The 7,038-nt window shown below is 43.9% G+C and overlaps 1 long non-coding RNA gene across 2 annotated transcripts; it reads right to left on the reverse strand.

The window, feature by feature from the left end:
* Positions 1-4,576: 4,576 nt before the first annotated feature.
* Positions 4,577-7,021, reverse strand: LOC123158297 (uncharacterized). Of its 2 annotated transcripts, none has more exons than XR_006479292.1 (4): positions 6,246-7,021; positions 5,800-6,050; positions 4,942-5,422; positions 4,577-4,826 (listed from the first exon to the last, which is right to left on the reverse strand). It is a non-coding gene; the product is annotated as an uncharacterized lncRNA (long non-coding RNA). The 2 variants fall into 2 exon arrangements; XR_006479291.1 differs by having other exon boundaries at positions 6,132-7,021.
* Positions 7,022-7,038: the final 17 nt, after the last annotated feature.

Genomic DNA, 7,038 nt, shown 5'->3' on the forward strand with positions numbered 1-7,038 from the left:
GCCTCCGCATGCGACGACGCGGCATGCCGCGTCGTCGCCTGCTCCAGCTCGTTCCTGTCTCGGCCACGCAGGGGGAGGGGAGGGGGGTCCCGACCCCCCTCCCCCCTGCTCGGCCTCGCGCTACTGCATTGCTGCGCGCTAGGATTTGACAGGACGCAATGCGGTTATTCTGTTTCCACCCCCACCACACGCACCCTAAACCCCAAAAACCCTAAGATAGATAGTGGGGTCACGGATGTGACGGACTCGCCTCCGCATGCGATGACGCGGCACGCCGCGTCGTCGCCTGCTCCGGCTCGTTCCTGTCACGGCCTCGCAGGGGGAGGGGAGGGGGGGTCCCGACCCCCTCCCCCCCTACTCGGCCTCGCGCTACCGCATTGCTGCGCGCTAGGATTTGACAGGACGCAATGCGGTTATTCTGTTTCCTCCCCCATCGCACGCACCCTAAACCCTAAAAACCCTAAGATAGATAGTGGGGTCACGGATGTGACGGACTTGCCTCCGCATGCGACGACGTGGCATGCCGCGTTGTCGCCTGCTCCGGCTCGTTCCATACTTGGGCTAATCACATGATTGCTCACGAGACAAAAGTGTAAAAAAACATATAGAGAATTAAAATTACAAAGAAAACCAAACAAAGAAAATATAGAGCATCATGCACCTTCCCCTTCCAAATGTGGAGTGCAATCTCCAAAAACCAGAAGTTCAACCATTAATAAAAAAGAAGTCCAGATCCTACTGAAGATAGTGCCTATGGTCCAGCTCCACACTTACACACTAGTTACAACAAATTGCAGAAAGAAATCTACTAAGCGTTTTTTATTTCTGGAATGTAATCTGTCCTGGAATATCAATGTCAAAAAGATGAACCTGCATACAAGAAAATTTTTGCTGTGACATAAAAAACAAAGAAAGAAGCACCTGAGGAATAATAATGTTTAGTGTTGAAGAAAAGAAATTCACAAGGTGTAAGTTAACTAATCAAATGTTCTTAATAAAGGTAAGTTCAAGTTGTAAAAACACAGAAGTTCGGTGTTTTGGAAAAAACATCAAATGAACATGTAGAAAAACAAATTACACAGATGTATAAATCTTGTAAGTTCACGTTAAACACAAACTGAAGTTCTACCACTGTTTGAAGTATGCAAACATGTTACAAAAAAATTAAGTAAGGTATGCACGCATATTTGGGGAATAATCCCATAGTTGCCACAGAACAAACTAAAACCCAAATTAGAAAATTGAAAATTACAAAAAAAACAAAAAAAGGAAAAATATAGCACGATGTTGCACCACCTTGCAATGTGGAAATTAGGAAGTTCAATCACTGGTACCATAGAAGTCCAATTACTACCACAGAATGTGGATGATCCAAAAAACTAGTCCCGAAGACAGAATAAATATAAAAAGGATGATTTGTGTATCCAAGGACCAGCTCCACATTTATGTATATGAGTACTCTGAAAAACAAAAAAACATACACAAAAAAGTTATAACAACACCAACCGCAGATCTGTGCGTAGTCGGTCGTACCACAGGTATGAAGTGGAGAGAAGCAACAGGCTTCAAAAAACTCCATCGAGCAGATTTATCCAAAGACGCCTGGGTTGACACGAAGGTATGAGCGTGGAAATCACTGAACTAAGTTATGAACATGCCTAGTGTTGTGCAGCCTCGATCTGATTCGCTTGTTGTAGAATGAGTACACAAGTAAAATTGGTAAAATAGTTGGAAAAGATATGTCTGCTTGCTAGTATTGAACTCTGTTGAAACAATTGGCTATGGTTGTGCTCTGCTGTGGGCATTGAGAACAGTATACTGAGTATAAACAGAGTGCAAGGAAATTTTTGTCTAATTTTTTTTATTTTTGTGCTCTATTGACATTTGTGCACTGAATCATTGGCGTACGTTGGCATAATATTGTGTGTTTTCATTTTCAGATTCAGAATCAGAATTGGTGCTACTGGGGTCGGGTTCTCTGATTGCCTTCCAGAAAACATGCATTAAAACGAGGTAAGTTCAAGCACAAAAGGTGCAGAAGTCCAACTCTGTAACACAGACATTAGAATCACTGGAAAAAATGCATTATCGAATTTGCTTTTCAGATTTCATCACTTGGGTGACAACACCTTCTCAGTCCGCGACCTTGAACGATATCCTACTACCCCATAACATCAAAACGACAAAGCCATCAAGCTGTCTCATGGAAGAACCGGAACCAACACGGGCGGACATGAGATCCAATCGCCCGATTTTAGGGGTGTATTCGCCTGGATGATCAAATTAACAATGCATGATCGATACAATCTAACTACTGCAATCAAATCCGCCCTCTATATTCACTGAAAAACAACAAATCGACAGAAGCCGCGGAAACCACTCCCGCGGAGGAAGAACACAGAAGCCAAAATCAAATCCGTTAAAATTAACGACAAATTGCCCACGAAACTCGTACTTACACCAAATTACAATCATGTTTATGTGTGTGTGTGTGTGTGTGTGTGTGTGTGTGTCTATATATATATAGAAAATATGCCAGTGCACGTCCTGGAGGTGCACACCAAAATCTAGATAAATGTAGTTATTTTTTGTTTCTCTTAAAAACATATTATTTGCGTGATGAAATGATGGGTAACGAAACAGATGCACTATTTGTTTCTATTAAAAACTTACAGACTAATAGCACAACATAAAAATCAATGAGTGTATCCCTTCATATCGAACCACGGGCCTCTGTATTTTCTATTTATCCCATGTCAGTAGAAACCCATATAGACAACAGCAACAAAACTTCTCATAAAAGACAGAGTTGAACCAAGTTGAGCTGTAGTCTGGCTTCGTGCGGTAGCATAAATTAGTACCAACGTGTGCGGGGTGGGTTGAAGGCAGAAGTCTCATGTCTCACATCAGCAGCAACGTGTGGCCTAGCAGTCGGAGTAGGAATGCAGCTTCGATCTTCAGAGTGTTGTGTGGTGGTGGCGGACAGACGGAGCATGCAACGGCGACCTTTGGACCTCATCTTGTTTAAATACGCTTCATGCAACCCACATTCCTCTGCCTTTAATTACTGAGGTAGCCTACAAATCCTCTTCCTTTTAAATTATGGGGCAGCCCACACAATCCTCTGTTTTTGTCATGGAGTGTGCACAACACGTCCCCCAATCTTGTTTATTTAGCTCACATCCATTAGTCACCACAATGTTCCCTTCCTCCTTCCCCACGTTTGCTTGTTAATCATAATGTATATGAATAGGTGCAAATCATTTCTGACGGCGAGGTGGAAGTAATAAACATGGCATGTGCTAGCTGAGTGGTTGGTATCTCCTAGACTGAACGAAAGGTCTTGAGTTCGACCTCGGTATTCTACATGGCGTCTATTTTTTGCTCCTTTTAAAAAAGCCCATGCTGGCCTGCATCGGTCAGATGCGCCAAGGCCCATTACAGTGGGGGCAGAGGCCCATTATTGCTGGCGAGGCAATGTTGACGAAAATATAATTAGGTGTGGCGTGTCAAAAATTAGTACCACCTCATAAAAAACAATAATAGTATAGATCATCTAAGCGGGACGAAACCGAAAAAAAAACTGAAAGCGTAAATTCACGTGAAGAAGGGTATTGTGACGGTGAACCCAAAGAGTCAACCCGTGATTTATTATATAGTAGGAAAATTGTCCGTGCGTTGCAACGGGGACATAAACTTTAGTTGTTCTACAGCAATCTAGAAGGGATTACATTGATGTGTAATATGTTCTTTGTTCTACAACCATACGTAGATGTGATTAGAGTTCAGTTAGAAATCTGAGATTATTTTCCTCTAAAAATGAACATTAGCCCTCAGAGCATCAACACCATCCGTGTCTTGTACGTAATCGAGGAGTAGTGTGTATTGTAGGTAGAAAGATGAGTTGTTGTTTAGGTAGTGTAAAAAAATAGCTAACAGAAACCATGACTTCGTTAACCAGGCAGCCACATTAAGTAAACAAAACCCATCATTTATCTGGCAGGCGGGATTGAGGAATAGTACCTCAAGAGAACTGGGAAATAATGCAAAAAAACCTGATAATACTGTACTACGTAATTTAGAAACGCTGAAGCATTTTCATATGATGATTTCATCAACCTTTTGTACCACATTGTATACATGAACGTAGTTTTCAGATCAAACACCTTGTAAGCACAATTTCGGATGAGACACGTTGTGTTATAAACTTATAATTCAGGTGGCACTCATTTTTCTTTCCTAACTATTTAAGTTGAGACCTGTCTCGAGCAGTTACAGCATAATCAAGCAGAGTTCAAGCACAATCTATTCCATTACACAAATAACCTTTTTTCTAAGTAAAATTCCATGATCACATCTTAGACCTATCTTGAACAGAGTTAAGGCATAATCTATTCCATTAACATTTTCCTATTCTGCTCAATACAATTTCATGATCACAACTGCATAAACTACTTATTATCAACAACACAAAACTGCTGGAGATTAGAGCAATCATGGAAGAAGAAAAGCGATGGAAATATATTAATGATTTGCAAAATAAACAAAGCAGGATCAAAAGAGGCACCACACCAGGTTATTCACACTTACGTAGCAATTGCTTCTGCCGCTAACATCTTTAGTCACAACCATAGCACCAGAATGCACTTCATTTATTATTATCACAAAAAGGACGTATACACCAACCACTCTATACATTTTTCCCCACAAAGAACCACTATATACATGTTCCGCCAAATGTTTACATCCTCCAGCACTTTCTTCCCTCATCCTGATGCATGCCACCCTCTCCAGCACTTGTCTCCTCAGCCCTCGGTACTCTGCTCCTACATAGCAGTTGTACAGAAGCAAGGTATTCACTCGGGAAAAAATATATTTCAACCAAGTAGATGCAGATGAATATGATCGAGTGGAAGAAGAATCAAGAACTTATATTTATACCATGAGGTCTATGAAAAATAATAAACTCGCTGAGGAGAAGAAACATGATGTCATTGCGTTGCTTTCGAACCACCGGGACAAAGTGGACAACATCACGACCGTGTCATTGACAATAGCCACACTACAGCATCATGCGCCGCTCTGCCTAGAGCCCTAGACCATAATCCTCCCCGGATATGGCGAGAGGTGATTACGAACAGAGCCTCCGGGCCTTCATGGTGGGGACATCAACAGACAATATTATGAATTTGTTTAGGTTCTGTGCTACTCACTGTCGTGAACGCAATGAACAACTTGATGGAGAAAAGGATTAGCCTACCTGAGAAGCATGATGGTGGCAGCCTATGTTAAGAGATTACAGAATTGTCAACACTTCAATGATTTCAAAGCTTGCAGTTTGTTCTGTGGAGACGATTCAATTTTTTAATTCCTCGAATGTCCTTTTTGTCTATAGGATGCCCTCATGGTCTCATATATCTCTCTGTGTGGAAAGATAACACTTTAAAGGCGAGTCTCATGAATGCAAGATAAAACCGCGTTGGTTATGTTCAAACTTTTCGTGTCACAATTGTGCTTTATTTCCTGCAAATAGGCACCTTACTATACATGATAATATCTAAAATAACAGGAAGCTGTATGATCTTATTCCACTACTGCCTAACTTTGTGATACACGATAATTGAGCGGATGTGACTTCTCTAATATGCATGTGCTATACATAAGAGAATCAAGATAAAAAATCTTTGATATGGGATGAAATCGAGATGCATAGAAAATCACTTATAATGGGTTCTTGCGTGTGGTCTAAGTAGTACAGAGCGAGAAGATAATTGGGAGCCTATGTCCATTGATGCATACCTGCTTGCATACATGTGTACTGCCTTGTTAGATTACTATATACGCACCACGTCGACAGAGCTTGTTGGCATGTGCTGCATAGATGATGATATGCAAGAAGGTAATGGATCTAAAAATAATGCAAATAATAAGGAATCAAGAATGTCTAGTGTGGATTAGTCTTGAACTCTCGATGGGCATCAACCAACAGACTGTCGTAGCAAATATCCAAGTTCTGTAGGCCGGTGAGACAACCTGATTTGTGCGAGGAACTGAAGATGGACCAAACAAACAACAAGTATAAGAAGATATTAAGGCAAGGGAGTGACATGGAGTTCAGGTGAGATCTGTACCATTGTGGTAGTGGTGGCTGGTGGTAAAAAGAGGAGATGCTATGGATGATAGGCAGTAGCACCAATATCTGAATCAACCTAGCTAGAATTTTCAGTGTGTAGTTGTGTGCAAACCTTGACAAATGATGTCCAGCTAGGCTTTGTTTGGCTGCACCTGTGCAGAGTTGTGGGCAATCTGCCTAGTCATTCTTCCCCTCCTCGTCCATGTACTCTCCTTCCGGCTCTTTCCTCAACACAAAGAGGGTGAATCTCATACAAATAACCGATGCAGCCAATGGTACAGTGATTACGCGTAGTTTGAAGAGGCTGTTGCTGGCGTCCTCAACGATCCCCTTGACCCCCCGCCACCGTCGTTGCTCAGCAGCGCCGAGCCCAGCCGGTCGATCCGAGGCCTCTGGCCAGGAACAACGTGTGCTCCAGCGAGATGTGCTACCCTTGCCGGCAACCGCACGCTGCCGCCTCAATAGGAGCACGCCGCCCTACCTGCCTACCTCACCCTGTGCCCCTTCTCCTTCTCATTTCTTCCTCTCTCCCTCACGGCCTGTCTCTCTTTTTCTCTGGATGAGTAGGGCTCCAGCCGCCGCCATCTAGCAAGCTGCCACACCAGCCACCAGATCCGTCGATGCCGCGCCTGAATCTGACAGTTTTCGCGCCGCCGCCGCGGCTCTTACCGCCCGCCGGCCCGTTCCGGCGAACTCCAGCGCCGCCTGCCCGTTTCGACGGAGTTGGCCGGGTGATGAAGAGCGGTGCGGCAAAGGAGGAGGAGAGAGAGGAGTTGGGGGAAGGTGCGGCGTCGGCGTCGAGTGTTCCCGGTGGTGGAAAGCCGCAGGGGTGGTGGCAGTGCACGGCGGGGGCGGCGCACGGCGGAGGAGCGGTGGCAGGCAGGGGCGGCGCGTGGCGGAGGGCC

The sequence above is a fragment of the Triticum aestivum genome, chromosome 7B (assembly GCF_018294505.1).
Source record: "Triticum aestivum cultivar Chinese Spring chromosome 7B, IWGSC CS RefSeq v2.1, whole genome shotgun sequence".
Taxonomy (NCBI): Eukaryota; Viridiplantae; Streptophyta; class Magnoliopsida; order Poales; family Poaceae; genus Triticum; species Triticum aestivum.